At 38.5% G+C, this 26,790-nt stretch overlaps 1 protein-coding gene across 3 annotated transcripts in view; it reads left to right on the plus strand.

Annotated features, from left to right (window-relative positions):
* Positions 1-2,328: 2,328 nt before the first annotated feature.
* Positions 2,329-26,790, plus strand: part of raph1.L (Ras association (RalGDS/AF-6) and pleckstrin homology domains 1 L homeolog) — a 96,834-nt gene continuing 72,372 nt past the window's right edge. Inside the window, exon 1 of one of the 3 annotated variants that reach the window (XM_041576815.1) lies at positions 2,329-2,787. The gene's annotated coding sequence lies outside the window, so the exon portion shown is untranslated. The remainder of the gene's footprint in view (positions 2,788-26,790) is intronic. The other 2 variants (XM_041576813.1, XM_041576814.1) reach the window with 2 other exon arrangements.

Genomic DNA, 26,790 nt, shown 5'->3' on the forward strand with positions numbered 1-26,790 from the left:
TATATCTCTAAAAATCCCATACAAGTGAATAGAGATCGGCAGAATTTCCCTCTGGCAAGCTGCAGTATGACAGATTGATAAATATCCCCCAAAGTCACAAAGTTTGTGTGATGACCACACAGGGATTTTCAATAGTCCTGTGGCTGCAGGCATTTAGGGATTTAGCTGTGAAGCACTGTACTAGTGAATGCAATTTAAGTGTGTTTATTTCATGGATCCTTTACCTACTCTTCCATAAAGAGATCATATGTCTGCTGAAAAGGGAAGGTTACCTTAAAATGATCTTTTAGCATGAAATTGATATCTTCAGACATTCATAATTATTACTTCTTTGTTTAATTTGCCTTTCCTATTCGATCACTTTTTTACCTGAACAATAAAATGCTTGCTGGTTAGCGACACCCATAAAAAGATAGCAAATTCACTATTGTAAATTGACGTTCTATAGGCCCGCTAATATTCATTTTAGGGGCCAATTTATTAAACCTTGATTTTTTCTGGTTGAGGAGTTTAGGGGGAAAACACATTTTTCGTGGGGAAAAAACTCAAATTTTTAAAGATTTATCATACCCCAAAGCTGCTAAAAATGAGAATCCGAAAATACACCATCTCAAACCTGTCGAGGTCATGTAGAAGTCAATGGCAGTTGTCCCTGAAGTTGTTTCTCGACATTTTGATCTGCACTGGGTTTTCGTCCGATAATCCGAAAAAGTTGAGTTTTCGCATCGAAAACTTGATTTTATCTAGTTTTCAGAATGTCAATTATACAATTTGATTTGACATTCAATTTTGTCGTCATGTTTTGTTGCTCCTATTTTTTGAGAAAAATGATTGGTAAATGAATTAAAATCGTGGAAGGGAGTTTGGTCAAATTTGTTTTCCAAAAAAAATTAGATTAATTTTAATTTTGTTTTAGCAAATGTGCCCCAAAGTATTTCTCAGCTAGTGCAGGCTGGTGCAGAGTCCTCTCAACATTTTTGATCAGAACAGCACTCACACTTGCAATTACAGGGGTTTTCGTTGCCAACGGGCTGAAAAAAGCACCTTATGACATTAGCCTAGAGGCAATCATAAATAGGTAAGCCCCATGATCTATTTGACAAGTCAGCCCACACAGTGAACATATGAGATACTTGAAGTGGGTAAAGAATGGTTGTTTGAAGACAATGAGGTGTAGAGTATAAAATGCAGTAGACAATCTGGAGGTGAATTTGATGGACTAAATACCCATAGTCGGACTGGGCCATCAGAAAAAAACCTAGTGGCCCCTGGGTGCCAATGATTCAAGCCGGATCCCCCTAAAGGCTGGGAACATTCCTGCTTCCCCTCTTTCCTAAACACAGTGATGGAGGAAGGAAGTAAAAGTGATGCAATGCTGGGGGACACGACACGGGTGGGTGTATGTCAGGAGGAGGACCCTTCGGCACACATCCCGGTGCGCCCAGAACACCCCAGTCCGCAGCTGTAAATACCAACTAATCAAGGTATGGCAGGTAAAGGAATGCAGAAAGATTATCAGGTAATTCGAGTATAGGATAGCAATATAAATATTATTTTGAGCCTAAACACTGCCGAACACCCCTTAAAATGGTTATATATGGCCAGATTTGGTTTGAGAGTTTTGCTGATTATACTGATAATACTGTGCACTGCTTGGCCATGTACAATACCTCTGAGGAGAAGTTTTAACAGACCACCCACTGATGCAGCAGGTTAGAATAGATATTGGCAGGCCCGGATTTGTGGAAAGGCCACCAAGGCCCGGGCCTAGGGCGACAGGATTTTAGGGGGGGCGGCATGCTGCCCAACCACAAACACATTGGTTCAGAAACACTGGGGATGCGCTGGAGATAGAAGCATTTGCACGAATAAAGGGGATGGGACAGGGGCGATGAACGGCAGTGGGTTTAGGGGTGCCCACTATGTAAATCTGGACATTGGCAATCCTGGCCTTACATGGTGATGGAAATGGATGTCTCACAGAAATATAAGCCCTGTGTGAGTCAATTAATAAGGAAGCGGAATCATGAAGGAATTTACACTGTTTTGTAATGAAGGAGTGTGATGGCACTGGAGGAATTAAGCATCACAGGGATCAGGTAAGGGGAAAGTAAAATAGGAGGGTGAAATCATGTTTATGAGCTACAATGTCGGGCCATGTCTGGAGAAGAACAGAGGCGCTGATCTGTAATTTAAGAGACCTTTATTATTATTATGATGAAAGATAAGCCGTCCTATCAGGAGGCCTCATGCTGCCACTAGAGAGGCGCAGTGAGTAGCAGTTCAGCAACAGCTCGAGTGCACCAATCTACACACGCGTGTTACAGTATGATGATGATGACTAGTAGACACACCCAGCATGGGATAGTCTCTGACTTCTGAAGGGAGTGGAAGACAGATAGGCCCTCTGGGACAAACAACGAGCAAAGCAGGGACGGAAAACTGTGGCGCTAGATTACAGCAGGAAGGCCGCGGGTGAAGAAAGGAATCAGCGGGAGGAATCTTATACAAAAGCCACCGTGACTGTCCGTGAGAGGGAAAAATCCCGCAGCAGCAGCAGAGATAAGGAACGTGGAAAGAGCCGGGAGTGAGAGAGAGGAAGGGCCTTCCCAGTCACTCCTCCTTCTCCCATCCTCCTCCTCCACCCTCTCTCCCTCCTCCCCGGTGCTGCCGTCACTCTCAAGCTGACGGGGAGGTAGAGGCCGCCGGTTTCATCTTGCCCACAAGCCGCACACACGAATTTCCCAGGTGGTGGAGGGAAAAAGCTTGGAGCGAACCAAACACAAGGTAAATGTGGGGCCGAGGCTCATACTACTGCTGCTGTTCCTGTGGGGGATCTGCACTACTGACAGGGGCCTGGGCTGCTACTGAGGATCGCTCTGTACTGGGGCTGACTGAGAGACAGGGTGCGGGGTGCTCGTGTTACGTGTGTGTGTCCTGCTGCTGCAGCTGCTGCTGTATTGTGTGGGGCAATATGACAGTGCATGTTAGTGTGGCTCTGTGTTGCAGTGTGTCCTAGAGCCCTGCATTGTGTGCGCTGTATTCCAGTGTATGCGACTCACCAGCATTGTTGTGGCTGTGTTACAGTGTTCTAGTAGCTGCAGTGATTAGAAGAAAACCATGTCTCAGAGCAGTACATAGTTCACTTACCACTTTGCCCTTCTAGCACTTACCACCTCTACATTGCACATTCTGCAGGGCTGGTTAGTAATTGTTCATCTGCATACCACATGGTTGCATAGAAACCAATATAGTCTGCAGCCGGCATCTACATAAGAAACATTGTGTAGCCTATGGGTGCCCAGGTTTAAAATCACAATATGACTGCAGCTATGAGTTCTATGGCATGTGGGTTTTTAATGCAGAATAAATGGGTAGAGAACTGAATGAACCAACGCTGTTGCCCACCCATTGTACAACTACAATTCCCAGCATCCTAGTACTAGTGAGAAGGAAAGGTTCAATCCACCAACAGCTGGAGGGAAGCAGTTTGGACATACCTGGTTGGCCCCAGATTATAATGCAGGGGTGTTCCTACTCATTGCCCTGACTTCTAGATGTATTCAGGGACATGTCATCTTTGCATTATTTTCTATGGGGTGGATTGCATAGTCTGCTGTATGCCTACTAAAATTCTGCTTTATAATGTATGCAGTGTTAGGGGAATTATATGTGCCGCCTTTTATTAATACCACTAGAAGTTACAGGACTGTGTTTATATAATGACAATGGGAGTAGTAATATTTTATTGGTACAGTATTTATTTCCATATGGCAGGATGTTTGCAGTACTGTCATGTCTGACTTGGGAGCTGTTACATTTCAGTCCTTTGTAGAGAATGATTTCATAACTTTTATGGATGAATGTGGTTTGTTTCACTTTTATCAGTCTGCTCTTCTGCCCTGCCCCTGGATCGTCTCTTTCTGTATTTTATCTTGTCTAGATGATTTTCTTTTATACATTTTCCAAAATTCTATAGGAAAAAGAACAGAGAAGTCACGTGCAAGTTATTAATACAAGTAATCCTAGTGGGTGTAATTGGCCAATATCCTGTCAAAAAAAGCTAGCTCTCAATAAATCTTCAGTCCGTTGCATTTGGTTGCCTCCATTGCTAAAGTGTTAACGTTTCAGCAATAGGGACTCCTGTTTGAATACATTTTTGTTTTATTAATGCAGTTTTTATAGTTATTACAGTGTTACCAATATATAAAGGCTACTATTGAAAACCTGCATAATAATGCAGCATTGGCCTTTGCTATAACCTGCATTTTAATCTACAGATGGATTTTTTATATTTCCTCCACTGCTTTACAGATTACATAATGCAGCTGTACCTGTCAGATCTGTTGTGCTAAGTATCTTGGGTTATGTCCCACTATCTAGAATTCTACTTGTAAAAGAAGTTGTTTCCTTAGTGCAGATGTGCAGACACGTGCTAGTATCACTGATCCGTGGTGTTATCACAAGTGAGTGTGACAGCCCTGTGGTATAATCTACTAGCCTTTGATGAGAGGGCACTTCTGGTGCCTGGGGGAAATGGCATTACTGATAAGGGGATTGAATGACAGTGCTCATCTTACAACATTGTATATAAGCTACTAAGAAGCTATTAAGAAGATTCAATAATCAGTATTTATTTGGCTGTGCCACTGACAATGTTAACAGGTTTATGTTACATCAAGCTCACTAAACCTATTAACTGTGCTTCCTAGCTATCCTATAACAATCATTTTATTTAGGATAATGACTGTAGATCAATAGGTTGCCTGACTTTTAATTCTTAAGGTGGCCATACACAGAGAGATCAGCTCGTTTAGTGATTTTGCCAAATGAATTGATCTCTCCCCGATATGCCCACCTTGAGGTTGCCAATATCGGACTCATTTGATCGTGGGCCCTAGGGCCCAATGATTGGATTATAATGCAGGCAACACAGGTGTTCCAATCGCGGGACCACATCAACGAACAGATGAGGTCCACGATCCAATGGGATTTTTAGCCCTGCTCGATCGACATCTGGCCGACTTTCGGCAAGCTATCGATCGGTGAAGCCCGTCGGAGGGCCCCATACACGGGCCAATAAGCTGAAAACTTGATCTTTCGGCAGCTTATATCGGCCCGTGTATGGTCACCTTAACTTGAAATCGCGTTTATTAAATCTTAAATCGTGTTGCATGTTCATCTAACTTCTTTTAAGCTTTATTTGAAAAATAGATCCCCATCCAGCCTAAAGCAGCAGATCCATAAATTGTACAAAAATGGAAAACTTACTCTTTTCTGGCTCATAAGAAATGCTATTCTTCAGGGCTACTACAGCTTTGTCAAATACATTTTTCTGGCAGAATCGTGCATCTAAAACATGAATAGGTGATTCATTTTTGGTGAAATAATATATGTCTATATAAGTGGCTCTTGTTCCAGTGTAAACTGAATTGTCTTGTACTGTTATCCCACCACCTCCACCACAGGGGTTCTGTTGTAAGATTAAAGCAGTGCTATGAGTTAAAGGGGAAACCACCATGCCACCAAAGCTTTGTTGTGGATATGATCAATATCTTTCAAGCTTTCAATTATTAACCGTATTGTTTACCTTGTGATGCCTTTCGGAATTAATCTAAGCTTTTAAAATCTTTTCAGGGGTCTCACTTAAAAGCTAATACCTAACTATCCTGAAACCGCATATACATTCTTATCCTAGTTTATGATGCTCATCTTTCCTTGGCTTCAAATTGGTGTAACCAGTGCTTAGTACATGCAATATGCAGTTGCACACATTTTGATCACCAGTCTTCATCCATGGGTGCCAGTACTCTAGTGTTTTCATGCACCTCATAAATAAGAGTTGGAGTGCTGTTATTCAAATTACTGTAACCAGTGCTTAGTTTATCTGCCAAATTGATAGGGTATACAGGCAGCTGTAGCTCAGCAACAGCAACAACTGGGCTGTGAAAGTAACCTGTTGCTTGAGTGTAGTCCACCACCATCACCACCACCACCACAATATGGCTCTTAGTAAGTACAAGAGGTGTGGAACCTACCCTTGGGCAGAAGATAACCTAGGCAACCCAGGTTAAAGAAAGAGCTGTGTGAACCCCCACCCCTCCAATTGTATTTAACACTGGGTACAGAGCTCTTTCTTGGTTTTTCTTTATGCAAAAGGCCTTGTGTGTTTGTCTCTAGAGTGTTAGCTAGGTAGTCATCAGAAGAGTCTAATGCAGGAAAGGGGTCACCATGAGTAAGAAAAAGTCAGTGGGCCAGATTCCTAAAATGGGTGATTTAGCAACACAAGTTAAACATTAATTAGGAAAGCAGTCTTTTTGTAGAGCAGCTTAAAGTAAAGATTTCTGTAGTTCTGGTTGTAACCCACCAGTGCTCCAAGTGATAGGCGTCACTTAGTGGGTGAAAAGAATTAAGCTGGGGGTAAAGAAGCCAATGGTTTCCTGAATCCTGAGGGAAGGCACCATAGGAGAGCTGTAGTGCTATTATGTATTCTGGTATTGAGCTGTGCTGATCTATATATATATATTCTGGTTAATCAGTAAATGGATTCTAACATCAAACAGCCTTCAGGCAGAGTTGAAATATTTTATGAATCTTGTTGTAATCTCAGTTAGTGCTTCTGAGCCTTAGGCAATACATACATGCATCACACATGACTACCGAAAGTACCTTGTAACTGTACAGGTATTTGCAAACAGTACTGTTGTATATGTATTCATTTTGACTCTAGATAGAAAAGCAGGAATGCTGCAATGTTATTTCTTAGTAATACAGAAGGAATTTCTAGATTTCAAATTTCATTTCAAAACTATTGGAGGTTTCCAGTTAAGATCGGCTTCACAAAGAAAGAGCAGCAGCTACTGACGTGTGTGACCATAGCACAATTGAAGTGACCCTCTTAGTTTGAGGAAATGCGATGTAAGTGAAAATAAAGTCACAGTCCTAAAGCTTCTCTGACCAAGGATATATCCCATGGTTGTTGATTATGAAAAGAGTATTAAAAGCTTTGCTAAACTGCCAGTTAATATCTTGCATTATACAAATGGGCATTTTTATGTTATGGAGCCTATTGACTTATGTAAACGTGTTGTCTGTGTATTGAAAATGTTGTTTACTTCTGAGTAATTTTCTGCTGGCGAGTATATCAAGAAAAAACTACAGACACTAGTGGGTGGGAGGGGATGGTACCTCCCCATATAAGCAAAATGTGCCTCTTCTATAATAGAACAAACTAAACTGGAGTATTTTGTTGGGTTCAGGGTGATGCTATCTTTCTTCCTATACCAGGCAGTTGTGAATTAATGGGGGGCTGGAGGTGCAACTGGACCAGGGCTAGTTAGCAATATGGTGTGATGATGGAAACAACATGTTAGGGACAGTGTGTCAGTTTCAGGTAAGCAAACAGAGCTGATTTTGTCCAAAAAAAATGCAATTGCAAATGTATTTTGAATTTATTTGAAAACACTATCAACTGGGTATAGTTTTTCATATTTCAGAATAAGAAGTGGCAGGCCATTCATTGAATTACTGGTAATGATGTACTCAGAAGTCTATTATTTGCATACTGTGACTGCAACTAAAGTGGAAGTCACATTTATTATTGCATCTGTCGGGAAGATTATTTACGCTTGTAAGTTCATATTTTCTCTGTCCTCAAAAACCAAGCTTGTTGTAAGAACATTTTTGTTTTAACTCTTTAGTTATATTTTCTCAGATAGCTAATAAAGCTAACTAAAAAGCATCTTTCATTACACAGTTTTAGTATGTGTGTACCCAGTTCTCTCTGTAGTTTGAATTGTGTTGGGCTAAAATAAAAACCTGATGGCTAGACCCTTTTATCTCTTAATGACAGGACTACAAACAATGTTAGGGCCCTCGGGGATCACAGAGTAGGGAAACAAATGAAAGGGAGAGTTTTGTTTTTTTGTTTTTTTTGTAGCAATGGCCCTAAATCTCCTTTATATCAGTTATAAAGGAATTACTTTCTGTTTGGTGTCATGTGAGTAGATGGTCATAAATAGGCAGCTTTATTCTACCAATTCAGCCCCTTCATACCAAGTGGGCAGCTTACTCGCCTGTGTATTGGCTCTTCCCTGTGGTTAACCTGATGAATATTTGCCTGAAATTTACGCAGATAGACCTCATTGGAGCATAAATGTGATCCTCTCCCAATAGACCCTGCATTGTTCCCTGTCATGATCTGATTGTTGTCATGTAGACCAAGCGATTAGATCAGCTCAATTTCGCCCAGAGTGTATATGGCCGAATCAGGCAAAGATCTGCTCAATTGCTGATAGTGGCACTAGTGCGGGGAAGAATTTTGAATACGGAAATTTGAATTTTTGTTCTGTTACATTAAGCATTAAGTGGATACACACCACAATGTGCTGTGCTGCCAAACTAGGTTTGCACGTTGATTCATTTGGGTTCAGAGGAAACCAGTTGACAGCAGGGAGATATGCTTTCACAGGCTTGTTTGGTCATGCTTTTTCTTGCATAGCAAGGCAGTTTTCTCAATCGTGCATTGGCTTCTCTCGTTGGTTAGTCAGGGATTCCAAAGTAATTTTTCTGAAAGCAACCATTTCTGATCAGATTTGAATTATTGTTCAAATAAAAAAGGCTGGCAAAGCTAAATAAAATTAAACGGCTATGGGACCCCCTATCCAGAATGTACAGGACCTGGGGTTTTCTAGATAAAGGGATTTATTATGTAATTTGGTTCTCCACACCCATACCTTAAAGGGGTTGTTCACCTTCCAACACTTTCCAGTTCAGTTGTTTTCAGATAGTTTACCAGGAATAGTATTTTTTTAAATTACCTATTTACTCTATTTTCTATTTCTAACCTTTTCCATAATATTTGTTTAAAGTTTATTTTCTTTTTTTAATTCTTTTTGTCCTTCTGAGGCAACTCTTTGAAGTTAACCACTATGTAAACTGTTCTAAATTGATACATTAGTGGATACATTTCATATCTGAGTAGAATACCCGACTTGCATTAAAAGCAACTGTTGTAATTGATGCAATAGCTGCTAATATGCCCAGAGATACTGCTAAAAAATATATTTACTAATGTAGCATATTGTAATAAGGCCAGAATCTACACCTGGATCACTGAGCTACCAGACTGAAACACCAGAGACAGAAACATTAACTTCAAACTTCAATTTTTGAAAAACGGTAGAAAATAAAACATGGAATGCAATTGCAAAACACCTTTATTTCCGGTGAACAATCTGAAAACAATGAACCGAAAAAGGTTTTAGAAGTTGAAAAAACCCTTTAAGTCTATTAAAAAGCATTCAAAGATTAATTAAACCCAATAGAATTGTTTTGCATCCAATAAGGAATAATTCTATCCTAGTTGGGGTACTGTCATCTTATTATAGGGAAAAGGAAATACTTTAAGTAAATAAAAAAAGAGAATTATTTTGATTACATTGGAGTCTATGGGAGATAGACTTCATGTAATTCGGAGCTTTCTGGATAGCTAATTTTTGTATAATGGATCCAATAACTGTATTATAAATACCATAACCTATTAAATGCCACAGCATAGAATATATAATTATATCACATGAGCCATAAATCATCTGAAATATAGATCCTTATATATGGTTCCTCGCAATTGCATCAATTTACATTAGTGCTTCGTTATGTCACTTGACTCATTCATACTTGTTCATTATATAGGGAATAATGTACCCCCTATTGTAAAATATAAACATATCTGCAGTCACCACGACGTTCCATGACTATATACACACACAATTGACAAAAATAGTCATGATATCACTAAGCACCATTTATAAGGAGATAATTTACAGTATATTCATGACTTGGTTAGTATATAAAAAAAAGTACTCCCATTTTTCACGGCATTTCCATGACCTGTATAAAGCACTTGACCTGCAATGTTGTTCCTTTATATGGGTATGAAACTCTATAGTAGCTTCTAGTACTATATAAATTATATTTTATAATAGGGGTTATATTTTTTTAATAGGGGTTTACACTGACTATATAAGTTTTACCTGTGTTTAAAAAAAAAAAAAAAAAAAAAAAAAAAAGATTTAGTAATATTAAAATATATATAGAATTTAACTAGACTGAAATCCGATTATTGGCTGCCTATATAGAGAGCTCTTTTTGTGCAGATCTTGAGGTAAGATGCTACCTAATTATTACTTGTATCTGGCAGCTGCATCCCCTACCATCACCCCACTGGCTTGTGCCACAAGGCTATGAAATATAATTATGGAATTAGATGCTATCTCTGCTGTATATCCCTGAGCATTTTACATTGCAAATGCAGACATTCAGGGATGTCCCCAGGGAACGGTAAATGCATAATGATATTTGTCACTGACTATTACTGAATAAAACATGGCAATATTACAGCCTATGTAGGATAACACAACAAAGTGTTGAAATCTGCTTGAAAAATGGTAGGGGGTGTGTGTGATCTGTTTTATAGTAGCCAGTCCCTGATATTATCAACAGATATTAGCTAATATGTATACACAGACATGATGAGGGAAGGCGCAATTTAAAAAAAACAAAAAAAACTTCCCTGTTGTCCTTTTGTATGGGAGAGCCCTTAAAGCAGTGTGTTGAATTAGATTACACCATCATGAAAGATCAAAATTGTGCGTGTGTGTTTTTTTTTTGCATTTAACACAATTGGGGGATGGTATCTCTTTCCATTTTAGCAATGAGTCCTTTTTTGTGGGGCCACTGTTATGTGAATTCTCTTAGCTTTGTTTATAGAATACTAACCTACAAAAATTTTTTTGTACAGTCTCTTGGCTCCTTTTGTAAACACACATTTCCGCATGTGCATCATTTCTCCTAGTACTTCTAATCAAATACTCTCCATGATTTCTAACTGTTTAGCTCTAGTGTTTGGTATAAATATGAGACTTTCATGCACCCAAAACTACATTTATTCAAGAAATTTCTGCATGCCTATTGCATGAATAGAATAGCTTGTAGTTACCATTACTTCATTTAGTTAAATGGGTTCCTTTTATTTTAATTACTCCCATTGATTCTGTGTTTATTTAGCTTAAAGAATGATGGCGACCCCCCCCCTCGGCCAGGACAGGCTCTAGTGTTGCAATGAGACAAAACTAGTGCAGTACCACTTATAGAATTGTGTTCACTTGTAATGTACATGGGATAGATTTGGACATTTTGAAAGTGCTAGCATCAGTGCTGATGCTTTTAGGCCCTTGCCTATTGTTTTAATTAAGAAATATCTATGGTTTCTGTTATTTCTGGCACTAAACAAGAAAATTAAACCAGTTTTACTTTGGCAATTCCTGTCAGTTCGTGGTCTTGCAGAACACAGGTGGGCTGTTAAAACCTGTCCACTGAGAAGCCCATGATAATGAGCTACTCAAAGACTGCTGTTTGAAGAAGAAAGGGGATTGTTTGTTTAAATGTAGGAGCTCTGAACAAATTGCCCTGTTTATAAAGGAAAGAGGGGGCAGAAGTTCAGTTTACATTAGTTCTTTAGAGTGGCAAAAAATAAGAAAATATGGGTTTCTATCATTTAAAGAATAGGCAGAACATGGTAAGTTTGGTTGAAAAAAGTATATCTTTAACCTGCCTAACTGTTAGTTGATCCAGTGAAAGGCAAAAAACTCAGTTTGAAGCCACTCCAATTTGCTTCAGAGGGGGAAAAAATCCTTCCTTCCAAGATGGCTGTCGGACCAGTCCCTGGATCAACTTGTACTATTATCGTCCATAACCCTGTCCTATTTATAAGTGCTCATTATTTCCAAAGGTGTTTTTAGGTGTATTCTGTCCTTTAAACAATAGGTTGCATCTAATATAATTTTATAGTAATGTAGGAAATGAACCATGATGACATATAGAGTTACTGTATATGAGTCAACACATAGACATGCGATGATGTTTGGGTGATAGGTGTGCTACTATCGCTTACATGCTGACTCTGAGGGGAATTTCATTACATACTATGATTAACAGGAAATTGGATATGGCTGGGGAAACAATTTTGGCATATAAAATTAACAGAACAATGACCGTAGTGCAATATTGATTGCCTATCTGAAGGAGTTACCTTCTGGCCTTTTTCAAAATTGTATCTGTTATCTTGGCCACTTGGATTATGTGGTTATAGTAGCATACTTTTTCCTGATGCAACCATCATAGCAACCACTCTAATCAGCTAATTTGTTGGTTGTTATGAGTTGTTAGACCATGGCAACCTATGTGTCTACAGAGTGCATAGGCACAGTTTTTCAGTTTATGGAAATTATATAGAACTTATAATAAGTTAATTAGCAAACGAAGAGGGTGCTGTCTTCCGGATAAAATGCTTTAATAAATAGATTACCATTCTTTTATAAATGTATAAGGAATTTCTCAGGATATTGAGTGTCATCATGTTAACTTATCAGGCTGCAGACTCGTTGGCTCTTTTTATTATTAAGGAGCCTTATCATTAAGGCATTTCCAATCTTTCATTTTATTCTCCATTATTTATACAGCTTTGAGTTATTATGCTGTGCAGCACTTGCTCCAATGATCTTACTGTCAAATTCCCATGCAAGGGGTTAGTTCATCAAAAGCCAGATAACCAGTGGCGTCAGGCCCGGACTGGTAATCTGTGGGTTCTGGCAAATGCCAGGGCCTATTTTGACTCTCAGTCCAGCCCTGAGTGGCGTAACTAGATGTTGCTGGGCCCCACAGCAGATTATTTTTCAGGTACCCAGGATGACCAGTTTTACCAATATTTATTTAAATTGTATATGAATTAGGACCTCATGGGGCTCCTATACCTGCGGACCCCCTGGTAGACGCAGGGTCTGCTTGCTCTTTAGTAACGCATGCTGATGTACCTCCCTGTACATATAAACTCCTGTTATTGGTATTATTATGGAAAGCATAAGAGTAAAGCTGGAGTCATAAAACAACTTTGCTACTTTCTGATGTGTGGATTCTGTGCTTTTTTTAGGAGGGGGCTATAACCCTGTGTTGTTCTGTAAAGGTATGTAGCTTCACACGTTTGTGCATGTTACAGCATACTTGGCAGGGCATATTTTGTCATTACCACCAACCTGTAACATTCTTATAGTTTTTGTATAGTTTCCCAATGTTTCCATGACAGTAAAAGATTTCCAGTTCACATATTTTACAAGGGCTTATTTAATAACAGCTTCAAATAAAATATCCAAAAAAAATGCTATGCTAAATTCATGGTTTAGTGAATTACTAGTGAATTACTGGGTTGGCTTTTGACATTTCACTACATGAAAATGACCTTGTACAACTGCTGTGGTGGCAATTATGACAAGGGGCTGCACTGTTCTACAGTACTTTGCATTAACGGTAACAGGCTCAGAGCATCATTATTGTAACAATAAATTATTTAGCAGAACTGGCAAAGTTACCTGGGAAACAAGTATTGCAGTTGTAGACTAACATAATAAATGGTGCAGAGTTTGCTGTAGTGTAGTAAACCCAGGGCAAGCAGTCGGTAGCTTTTACTAGTTTGCTAACATTGGTTGCTATGGCTTACTAGGCTTCCTGTGATAATGTCACAGGACCTAATGCTTGACCTAATGCTTATTAATTGCGTTTGTTGATTTTTAAAGCTTATGATGGCTTTTCAAATAGCTAAGGGCCAAGAAACCAGCCAGTTTTCTGACTGCAACATGCAAAAGCAAGACAATTTCACTAGGACATACTGGCAAATAGCACTCACCTGATGATTGAATCTGTAGACAGACTTGTGATCCGATTATTCAACTGGAATAACTGGAAAAATATCAGATGTTGCTCGGATGTTGCTCTGATGTTGCTCTGATATTCGTTTTGTGAAATTGGCAAAGGCATAATGAATGGTTTCCTTTCATTTTGATACACAGTAACTTAGACAGGTACAGAACATATTTTCACTGCATAAAACAGTAAAAACTACAAATTGGGGTCTGACTGCAATCATAACACTGTTCCTTTATTAACTTCTATTTATCCCTGATTGTGAAATCCACCACATAACTGACAGCATCTGCTGTCCAATGAGATAGTGGCAGCATAGAAAATAATAGACAAAATAGACTGAAACTGCCAAACTGTCTTATACTGTATGTACAGTCATGTGTGATAGTTTGCGAACCCTTTAAAATTTTCTATATTTTTATATGAATGTGACCTGAAACATCATCTGATTTTCAAGTCCTAAAAGTAGACTAGGAAAACCTAGTTAAAGGAGAACTGAACCCTAAAAATGTATATGATACAAAAATGCCATATTTTATATACTGAACTTATTGCACCAGCCTAAAGTTTCAGCTTGTCTATAGCAGCAATAATCCAGGACTTCAAACTTGTCACAGTCGGTCACCATCTTGGAAAGTTCCTGTGACACTCACATGCTCAGTGGGCTCTGAGCAGCTGTGGAGAAGCTAAGATTAGGGGTTGTCACAAATTATCAAGCAGAAAATGAGGTTTGTCTGTAATATAAGATGATGCTACAGGGCTGATTATTAAATTCTGATGATAATTGCACTGGTTTCTATGCTGCCATGTAGTAATTATCTTCTATTCTATGTGTACTGTATATTGTGAGTGGGTCCCTAAGCTCAGTAAGTGACAGCAGCACAGAGCATGTGCAGTGAATCAGTAGAAAAGAAGATGGGGAGCTACTGGGACATCTTTGGAGACACAGATCTTCCCTGCTAAAGGGCTGTGGTTGCCCTGGGCTGGTACAGAAACCCAAAACATAATGTATAACATTTCTAGCTACTTCTTTAGTTAGACTTTAGTTCTCCTTTAAACAAATAAAACAAAATTATTATATTTGGTCATGTATTTATTGAAGAAAAAAAAAAAATCCAATCAGATGATATTTTAGGTCACATTCATATACAAATGTAGAATATTTTAAAGGGTTCACAAACTATCACACACATCTGTAAATGTACTGAATAAAAAAAAAAAGTGAAAATTTATAGTTGAGCAGGGCACTTGGTCATATAGTCACACAAATGCCATAGTGCTGATTTATAATTATTATCTGTAAATTGTCCAATATTTAATTATTTTTTCCCATAAACATCTGGAAGCAATTATCGTGCACTGAAGAGAATGATTATCCTAATGTTATATTGATTTATGCTAATAGCATTTTTATGATATGAGCGATACCTGTGGGGTACTGCCATAAGTTCCAATGTCAGGCTGTTACATGTAATAACCAGTGTAATAATTGTGAAGCAGCAATACCACATGGCTGATTTTTGTTTCCTTGAATTAAATCTTTCCGATCTTATCAATGGAAAACGTCCGAGTCTATTTTGAGTCACTGTAGGAAAATATGGGCACCTGTTGAGTTTGCTTAGCTGTGGACTTTGGACTTAAAAAAGGAGATTTATTCAAGGGAGAGTTATTTTATTATGGAGAATATCTGATTTACGTTAGCCAAAGAGCATCACCCTTATAATCAACAGTACTGATCTGGGCAAACTTTGTTTTCATTTTTGTAGGGTGTGTTTTCCTAGTGCTTATCAAGAGACCAAAAAAAAAAAAAACAACAAAATGCCTTAAAACTGATAAATAATTATGTTTAATTCTATTGAATGTCTTTTACAAAAAGATTTGTTTCTGCTGGCTTATAGAGGTTGTATACGTATTTTAAAAATATCGCCTTCTTCTATAGGCAGACACAGAAGACAATAGCTTTGAGTGGAAGGGCTGTTTCTCAGCCCGTGCCGAGCTTTAGCTGGTTGAGAACTTTTCCTATGGTCGGGCAGATTCACTAAAGTGGCCGACACTAGTGCAAATTCGCCAGAAATCTCATCCACAGGGACATCCACAATTCACTTACAAGCGTAGAGGACAATTTGCTAACAAACTAGACCATCGCTAGTGTTCGTTCTCACCATATTGGCAGGCAACTTCTCGCTCTAGCGAACGGTCGTTAATCCGCAAATTCACGAATATGCGAATTTTACTGAACGTTACCCCTTTCTCCAGAGTTTATTCGCCACCTCAGACCAGGCGAACTGATAAAACGAAGCTACACCTTCCTCGATCTTATGTCAGTGACATTATATCTTTTGCGGGTCAGGTTGGTTCGGGCCGACCTTGCACCCCCCCCTTCCAGGTCGCGGACAGGTGCAGGTTGAGCCCTTCTGACTGTTCTCCCGGCCCGCGATATTACAAATGCCAGCTTTTGACTTCCAGGTTGAACCTTTATAAAAAAATTGGCCACTTCAAGCATTTGCACCAACATTACTATTAACGACATTTTATTTACCTGCCCTATTCAAATTAACCTAAGCGCAAGAGTGCTAGCGAAGTTTCGCTAGGCAGAAATTAACGATATGAAATGCTCGCCCTGCCGAAGTAGCGCTAGCGAGAGTTTGCCAGCGTTCGGCTGCTGAGATGCAACTTCGCATATTAGTGAATTAGCATAGTGGTAACGATTTTGCACCTGGCAAAGTGGTGTAGAGTGTGGCGAAGCAGTTGCTGGCGAAAATTCGTCCTTTAGAGAATTTGCCCTATTTTCTCTAAACCCAGAATCAGCAGTGCTGAAAGGGATAAATAAATACAAAGGCTTTACATCTTTTCTATATGGATGCAGAACACAGTGGTCACATTAACTTGAAAGGTACCCATACTTACTGTAATGATAGGCTTGTCAAGACAGCTAAACGGGTATTGTGGTAACATTCAAGTGCTATGATTCAAACCGTTCCTGCCTTTTTATTGCTGTTGGTGCCTGTCTGCAAGGCACAACCTGCTATGCAGTATGTAATAGCCATAAATATATCTCCATAACCAACCGTGCTTTATGAGTTTATGCTCCAGTATCAAAACTTGCAACTTCCTAAGGGATGTAATTAGCACCGTTACCAAAGTGTGATTTGCCAAGCATGAACGTGTCCCTATCTTTTATTAAATGTGTATAAAATGTGTTTATGAATGTAATGTTCACGTTCTGTTCTTTGTTTTTGTCAGTTGAATTACAAAATGTGCCTATTCAGGGTAACTAACGTCAATGTCTGCTTATGGATATGTGTTTACTATAAGATCAAATTATTGCAAAAGAATTGCAACTAGGTAAAACGTGTCGATAAATATAGTCTATAGGGTGCACAGAAAGTTGTAGTATAGTATCAATAGAATGGGATCATTTCAATGATCTGCATGTTTGTTTAACAATGTAGTATGTAATATACACTTTTACCTGGCCAAATAACCGCATAAGTCTAAATATAAATAGCCATATATAAGGTGCTGATTTATTATTATAATCATTTAAGTAGCCTTTATGAACTTGCACTTTTTATGCTAAATTTACAGTTCTTAATGGCTAAGAAATTCTCTCCATAAAAATAGTTTCTTGACAAGACACAAGTTTGATTCTGCCTCAGTCACCTAGCTTGGGTTCCAACATTGCAACTGCTAACCATCGTCATCAAGCTTCAAAAGACTTTTTTAAAGTTAATATAACTGTTAAAGACTCTGTTGGAACTGGACCTTTGCTGGTTGATTAATAACTATACAATGTCAGGAAGGTTTTGTACAGTTTTGAGTTGCTATTATATTCTGGTCTAAATGTTTGAAATCTAATATGATGAAAAATGTGTTTGGCCAGTGATTGCATTACTGATTGCATTGGCTATAGGCTGAACAGCCAAAGTTTTATTCATTTGAGTGATTTTCTGTACATTGTGTTTGAGTTTTTATTGGGAATTTGATCATTCAGCAGTCTGAACAAAAACTGTTTGTTTGGACAGTGTTAGGTGCTTTTACGATAGCCCCTTGCTATTTGTTATATGGGAAGCTTAAAAATTATTTAACAATTTCTCCATTAATATTTATAGGCTTTGGAACAGTGTTCACAGAAACTTTTATATATAGTTGTGTTTATACATCTGAATGGCCGCAGATTATTATGCATGCCTCAAGTGAGCTGTTTTCCAACTACAGCAACTGAACAACAAATTAAAACAGTGATGACTTTATAAAAGCACCATAAATGTTCCCTCAAACAAATTGGGCCGTATTTGTGTCTAATAAGAATGAAAGCAATATGGACAGTACCACTCCTATTAGTAAATGCAAATAAGGTTTGCTTTGTGCAGGAAGAGCAATCTGCTCATATTAAGCTTTGTGTTTCGGGAATATTAATGGAAGGCAACCTCTACTTAAAATGTAAAGTAGTTCCCCTTTAATTTCTTGAAATGTAGTAGGTTAAGACCATAGTGATACTCAGGGGGGTAGCACATTTATCTCTAATTAATGTTCAAGCTGTAAACCTATCATGCAGGAGAATTGTTGGCACTGGTGTTATTGTTGGCAGTTAGAGATCTAACAATTTTAGATTAAAGCCTGTAAAGTAACAGATTTGGTTTATCTGTGTGAGCAAGCATTTTATAGTGGGATTGCCCTATGTGTGTCTGGCATAGATTCAGGCTTGAAGAGAGAACATTTTACGCTGTCTGCTTTTGTTTGCATGCAAGTAGAATACTGGGTACAGATTCAATTACCAGACAACACTTGCTCGAATACAGTCAGCAACAATTGGTTTACTCATTCAGTCATACTTGTTTCCAGATCTGGTAGAAGACAGAAACATTAGTAGCGTAGACCTAGGGTGATATGTTCATAAGTAGTCCCTTCTCTTTATATCTGGCATAATCCATATGGTTGAGATTTCCTATATTGTTTGACCTGAGAGAAGTACTAGTTGAAACTACTGTAGATGGCAGCGGTTCCGTAGGATCAGTCAAACTTAAATGGCCGCTATCAATCATACATTCAGATCTGCTGAGAAGTGTTCTGCCTAGCCCACTCTGACCTCTTATTTTTATCTGTTATGTGTTACTGATATAATGGCACATTCATGGAAAGGTCCTCAACCCATTAAATCCCTGTTCCTTCTAGAACTGCTGGACAGGGCCCATGTGCAAATTAAATTACCCCATTCTTTGCCATCTTCATGTATCCATGTGTTCTCTCATTAATTTTGTTAAACCCATCTTCCCTTTTCCTTTCCATGTAGGCCTCTCATCATTATCAATAATTCTGCACTGACTGCAGTTTGTCTTCCTTGTTAAAACATTGAATTATTTATGCCATGCAATTCCTCGGCCCTAGGGATTTGATAACATAAGCGACCCCTGCACCCCCCTGTTCTACTGCACGAGTCTTTAAGAAGAGTAAAGGAAGGTTGTGTCTAGATGCACAGAACAATGACTAATCACGCACAACGTCATGCAAGTGAATGAAAATAATACTTCAGGGAAATAATTTTCCATTTACCTCTTAATATTTACTTGAGTGTTTTCAGTGGCTCTTGCCTGGAATGAAAGGTGTCAAGAAAGGTATGTGCTGAGTCACAGGACATGTAGGCTCTTGCTGGTTCTGTAAGAGGAACTGCCACAAAACAACATCATGCATTTTTTGCATTTAATAAACTGCCATTTTTATTTCATGCCTTAAAATGAATGTTGCTGTTTCCTGATATCATTGACTAATGATACCAGAGAAACCATCTACATTCGTCATAAAAAAAACAGCTGCTTCAAACTATTGGCATTTCTTCTCCAGAACATTTGCTACTTGCTAATGTAGCTTGCTCATAATTTGGCCCAGGAAGAACACAGAACTTTTGGGGTGAGTATGGAAACAGACAGAGGGTTGCTTCTTCTACAAGATTTTTGCAGCTGACTCCTCTAAACTTGCCACTGACTTCTTGATAACCCATATAAATATTTCTATTGTACAGTGAATGTTTTGCTGCAGAGGAGAGACCAAATGAATGAGTTTCAACAGCTGTTGTTTCCTATCTAATTGTGTTGCGGGGCAGCCCTTCCCCTCCCCTGTTCCAAACAGCTGTGTGTGCTTATGGTCAACAATAAAATGCAGCAAACATATGATACTGATGAAGACATCAGCAAATTTTTTTGGGGAGGGGTGAATTCAATTAGATAAACACCTGTCCAAAAATAAAAATCTCAATTTAAGATTTTAACAAATGAAAAATGTTTGTCTTTAGTATTTGTTGTCTATAATGATATAATGATTACATTTGTTTTAAAAGCAACATTTAAATTGAAGCAGAAAATCATTGACACTTGTTGATCTTTATGATTGTGACTTTACCCCTTCCCTTTGTATAATCACTTTTATTAAATGCTTCATCTCTCATGAAGGGGATCCATGACCTGAATTGACACATTTAGATAGCCGCCTGGCATTTTAATTATTCCAAATTATTTGTAGTTATTGTCACTGGTATAAATGTCTCACTCCTAGTTGTGTGTGTCGTCTAGGGGTTATAGATACAGAACTCACATCTGCCTCTAAAATATAGTCAGTAGAGCCTGAGGAGATACATGACTATTCAATAATAGGGCATATTGAAAATGTGAATATAGTGGTGTTACTATTTCCTTTGGTTGACACACAATGTCTTGTGTACATGTACTTATTGCTTCAGACATGGATGAATTACATTTTAATATAGTGTGTTATTCATATTTTATGTGTTATGTTTAAGACAATGTAGTCTACTGAAAAACTTGTGTTATAATAATTTAATATAATTATTGGTTGTCTGTCTATGACATGATCTCCAGTGCAATAAAAAGAGCCTAATGGTGTTACTCCCTCTAGGCTATGCCCATAAATGAGAGTCCATTTGGATGTTGTTATTATTGGTACAGTAACTGTACACAGCACATCATTCATGCCTCCAGTAAGGTCACAGTGAAAATCTGGTTTATTTTAAAGGCCAACCAAAGACATTAAAAAGCTAACTGTTTTTAGCTACTTATCCTTACATCACATTATACCTATTATATGTACGTTGATTGGTATTAAGTGATCATAGAGCAAACAGAGCCTTCTGACATTAGGGAGGGAGCTGGACACTACATATAGGTGACCTTATTTAAGCATGTGTTTGGCTTTATCTTCAAGCCCAAGCAGCCTATGGCAAAGCTTAAGCATAACTGATTGTTTTGTTAAAGATGTAAAGTTGCCCTTATCTTCCTACAAAACTGTTGAAACAAAACACACTTTTATAAGGATATAACATATAGACTTTGTTAGAATGTTAGTTTTTGTTCCTTTTTTTGTGCTCATCAAGCTACTTTATTTTTGTGTTTTGCTTTTGTTGCAAAACTTTCTCCAAAAAAAAAAAGACTAAGAAATGCACATACTGTAAGTGGTTTGCATAGCTTCCCTTCATAATAATTTTGAAATCTCCCCAAATATGCCACGTATGGACTTGTTCGACATCTGCATTCTTTTGTCTTTTTATGTATTATGTCCACTGACTGTTATTGATTTGTACCAATTTTTGATCCTTTATCATAGTGTGTTCTCCACTGACCTGTTGCTCATGCAAGCTATGATTTTTGTAATTGTGGTCCTGTTCACTGAGCAGAACATTGATTGGCCTAATTAGATCACCTTCACGCTTAATCATGGCCATAGGTGACTTACATTGTTCATTTTACTAGAGCCCACCATTTGTTACGATAAATATCCAAGTCAGGCATAACTGATCCGTCCTAACTGGATCCAAGTGATACTCAAAACATGGTAACCTGATAAAGGCTCATGAGAAATTGTACCTTGGAGAATTTATTGTATTTTAAATTTTTACTAGATAATCTTGGCAGGCCAAGTCGTTATATTCTCTACCATTACATTTCTTACATAAAGTGACCTGTGTGCTGTTATAAGAACTTTGATTTGTCCTTCTATATAATTATATACAGTTCAATTACAGAGGAGGTAGTAAAGCACTGATGCAGACACAGGGCAGTTGCAAGGGCCAGCTACTGTACTTAGTACCCAATATGATAGAGCTTGTTTTACTCCATGATAAGTGAGAGATCTAAGATGTGTCAGCCGACAGACAGTATGTCATCATGGGGCAAGCACTGGGCTCCATGCATGGGAATGCATCAAATGTTACTAAAAGTACCATGTTGATACTGTGCCTCCCTGCACTAATACATAAAACCATTGCACAACTACAAGAACTGGCCTTGGGTCATTGGCCCTTAATTAACACTCCTAAGATTGTTTCTGTTAGCATTTAAACAAAAGTTACTGCACTGACAGAAATGATATACTAACCATGTTAGGGTAGGACTACACAGGCGATTTCTGCACGATCCAACGCACTGCGACAAAAAGCCTGCAACACGACTGTCTGATGCAGACGCAGTGTGCAGCGTCTGCATCAGACAGTCGTGTTGCGTCGGATCAACACTGTGACACCATGCGACAATGCATTCACTTACCTTATTATTTACGTTGCAATCGATTTGTCACAGGTGTTTTGTTGCAGCGCGTCGGATCGTGTCGAAATCATCCGTGTAGTCCTACCCTAAAACCAAGTATTTTCATCAGGAGATTGGGACTATGAATATGTCTTATTGGGTTCAGTAATTTGATGCTCATGGAGTGCCTTTACTCATTCCTTTAATGTCTGCTGTCTGTGTAAAGCTCTGAGACTGCAGTTTAATGAGATAGCTTTGTGTTTACGACCCATGCGTTTACCCAGGTGCTTGAATTATCCTAATGACAAGCAGTGTTGTTAAAGAGGACTTTGCTATCATATTGTAAAGCAGCCATATGATATTCTCAACTGTTTCCTTAGCAAACACGCAATTGCTTTGATGTGGTTGTGACTTTGAGTGCTGTATTGGAAAGGCAGAATTCCATCAAGGGAAACCGTTCATTCAACTCAAAGCACGTGTTGCTTCAGAAAGGAGTAAATTGGGCTTTAGTACAGTTTGGCTGTTAAATAGTGACAAGCAGCAGGCTGACAGCTTCCAGTTATTTAAAAAGAAAAAAAAAAGCATTTTAGTTGGTCTGTATTCTATCCAGATAGTGTGCGTTGTGAATATACAACAGCATATCATAGGCTTGGTGCAGGGGAGATTATGATGTGACTGCTGTTGGACAAGCTCTTAAATGGAAAAATCAGATCTGAATGCATGGGCTGGTATACATTACTTCTGTGGAAGGCATGTTCTGAGGTTGGAGTTCCATCTGATCCAATTTAGCCAATTGTATTAATTGTCCTTTTTTATTCACTTTAAAGAGATTGTTCATCTGCCCATGTTCCATGAAACTGGGGTATCCAGAGAAAACAAGAGAATTCACGAGCACACCCGGCCTGTTTTGTGATTATGCCTGTGCATGGGGCCCTGGGGAGACGGCACTCCCCTAACTGTATACAAGCAATTAGGCACCAGCACTCAAGGCAGTGCAAACGGGATAAGCCCCTTGTGTTTATTAAGTCAGACAAAAGAACACAACGTTTTGGGGGCGTGACAAATGGGCACATTGAGTGCTGGTGCCTAATTGAATGTATCCAGAGAAAACCCAGGCAGACACTGGGAGAACACAAATCCTGTAGAGAAAATTCCAAGGCTGGAATTGAACTGTGTACTCTAGTGCTGCAATGTCCAAGTGTCAACCACTGGGCCTCTGTACCTTCACAGTTAGTCATTTTTTTAAAAATGTCTTATAATTTATTTCTGTACATAACCTGGCTTACCGTCCAGCTATTATATATCTGCAAGTGCGTTCCTGGTTTTGGATAACTGCCTGTAGCCCATTAGGACTCTGCTGGAGACATATGGGCATATTTGGCTGCTGATGTCCCTTTTCTGCACGCCTCCAGTTCTGTGATAACATTACTGAAGAATGAGAGCGGACAGTTCATGCAGTCTTTTAGATGTGTGTTTCCTGTTAGTGCTTGATTCATGTTGCTCTTTTTGCAGGCGTCTCTAGCATACTGCATGCATTTATACACACTTCCTTTCTGTTGCATGGTAATTGGACAAATCTTAATTCCTCTTTACCGTCAATAAGCACTATTGCGGGTACTTTGAACTCGGGGAATAAATAATTATCTTAATGTATATCATGAGTACACATTTTAAGGGTGATTGAACTTATGTTTCATTATTCTTGTCTTTACTATAAGGAATTCAAGCATAGTGTCAAGCCAACACAATTTCACAATACACACACTTACCTTCTCAGACTTGACATCAGTGTGTAGCTTCCTGGCCAGGCATTAAGAAGGCTAAAGGGAAATAATATCCCATTTCCATTGTTCTATACAATAGGTGGGGGCTGTTGTGTAGGTGGAAGCTTCGGGCATGAATGGGCCATCCAATGAATGTTTATTGCACCCAACTTGCCTAACGGCTGCTTTATATGACCTAATTTTATGGCTCATTTAGAGTTGGAAAAAGTTGTTTTTGTTGTGGTGAGTAGTCTCTTATGTCCTGAAAACAATAACCCCTAGTTTTAGACAGCTACAAGCAGCCAGTAGCAATCTCTCGGTAATATAAAAACAACAAGCTGATTTTTAAAATGCACAAAACAGTCTTGTTTGTATTAACACTTAATTTAATTAATTTTATTTCATGCCTTAAAATTAAGGTGAACATTTGTGCTTTTGCTGTAGTAAAACCCTTGTGTGCCATAATCAAGGTTATTGTTATAGATTTTTTCACAGACCATTTCTGACATTTTTTCCTGGAAAATGTTGCAGACACAAACTCTAAAAATGCATCTTGTGCCATAATGCTATACTTACTCTTTATGCATTTTGGTGTTCCCAATGATAATATGTAGCAATCGCTTTATCACAGGAAATATGGTTTCAGCAGATTTTTGGGGAATGAAGTATCCTGTAGATGAAAATAAGCAAATTGGATTTATTTTCAGTTATTGACTATATTCATGTTAAACTGTGACACACATTAACAATGTAAACCAGCTGCCAAGTTCTGTTCAAGACATTCTTTATTTTTCTTTAGAGCTGTGATGTCTTAACTTCTGAGTGGTCCATATACTATACACACGTGGTGGCCCAGTTTACTATCCGGGTGACTGGCCCTCAGAACAAATGGATGGAATGCAGATGCAAGGCCTTTCTGTTATCTGATCATTCTGGGCAGAAAGCCTAAATGATCATAACAGTAGGACATACCCTGTATTTGCCAATTATAGTACACCGGCAGATACAATTTAAAAGTATCCCTGATACCCCAAACCAACTGTGCCACTGCCACAAATGTTTGTGGAACAGGGTAGCCATATTTCTATCCTGCTTGTCACTTACTTTTGATATTGGCAGCTGCTTTTGCTTTCCTTTTTCATTTGTATCACTACTACCTTATACATTTGAGCTCGTTAATGAAAGGCTTAACAGCAGGCCTTTCAATGCCTTGCAACAGATTTTTAATCCAGTGTAAGGTGCAGACTACAAATTACAACTCTGTAAGGGCTAGACACAGGAGAAACAGTGCAAATGGATGCACAATCACAGCACTTACAACCCTGTGTGTATTGTGCTTGTGTCTTCCAGCTTCTGATATGTGTGCTGCATTTGGAACGGATATAGAAATCTGCCGTACGCAAAGAGTACAGCATTGGTATACTCAAGGGGACCTTGTAATAAACTCCCGCCATAAGCAGGTGATAAGTGCCATGCTCCTTAGTCTCTTGCATCTCTCATTGCACCTGGCTTTCACATTATGTATGATGTATGAATTAGAGGAATGCCAGCGTTTGCCCGTTTGCCACCTGCCAATTAACCGTGGAATTGAATTGATAAGACATTCAGAATGTTGCCTGAAACAGCTGAGCTGTGCCAGCATTGTATACCAGACAGTTCTCATATGAGAATTCTGCTGCTTCACCAGTGCATCTTAGCTGTTAAGAGAACACTCTGAACATGTTCACAATGAAGGTAAGAATTATCTGCAGTGTTTGGTAAAAGAGTGATGAAAGCAATATTTATGCAGAGGGAAAGGGAAAAGCTTAAATAAAAGACTGTGGGTATGCTGCATGCCACCAGCAGGACAGCTCTGCTAGAAATGTGACAGTGATACAGACAACTAGAAACAGGTGCTTTTTAGCTTAAAGAAATGGTTCACCTTTCAGTTAATTTTTAGCATGTTATAGAATGGCCAATTCTAAGCAACTCTTTTCAATTGGTTTTCATTATTTTTTTATAGTTTTTTTAATTATGTTATCCTGATTCTTTCCAACTTTCAAATGGGGGTTAACCACCTCCTCTAAAAAAGCAAATGGTCTGTAAAGGTACAAATATAGTGTTATTGCTACTTTTGATTTCTCATTTTTCTATTTAGTCCCTCTCCTATACAAATTCCATTCTAGTATTTATATTTTTGCTGAAATTGTGAACTGGAAAAATGCGGAATAAAAAGCTAAATAACTTTAAAACCACAAATAATAATAATAAATGAAAACCACTTGTAAAGTGTCTCAGAATATCATTCTCTACATTATACTAACTCAAGAGTGAACAACCCCTTGGACAAGTGGGATTTAATGATCACATAATATAAAATAGTTTCATCACAGAACGAGCTGTATATGACTTATTTTGCTTTATCTTCATGAGGATGTTTTTACTGCCAACACTTGTGATTTTTTTAGGGAAGTGAGAAGAATCGTTTGGAAAGATTAGTTTCCTCCATTCTTATTCTACAAAAAGTACGATAAGCGGGAGCACTGCCAACATGTTGCACAGCTGTTCCAATGAAATAATGGTTTTGTTTAACCAAGGGGTAATTAGGTTCTTCCTGCCTTTCCTTCCCCTAGTAATGCATATTCATTCAGTTGAAGAGTCCAGGAGATATATTATTATTACTATTAGTGAGTATTTATATACTCCATGGTGCGGTCCAATAGAAGTGCATGCACATCAGATTGCATTCAAATACTGACTGA

This window comes from Xenopus laevis, chromosome 9_10L, assembly GCF_017654675.1.
Source record: "Xenopus laevis strain J_2021 chromosome 9_10L, Xenopus_laevis_v10.1, whole genome shotgun sequence".
NCBI classification, from domain to species: Eukaryota; Metazoa; Chordata; class Amphibia; order Anura; family Pipidae; genus Xenopus; species Xenopus laevis.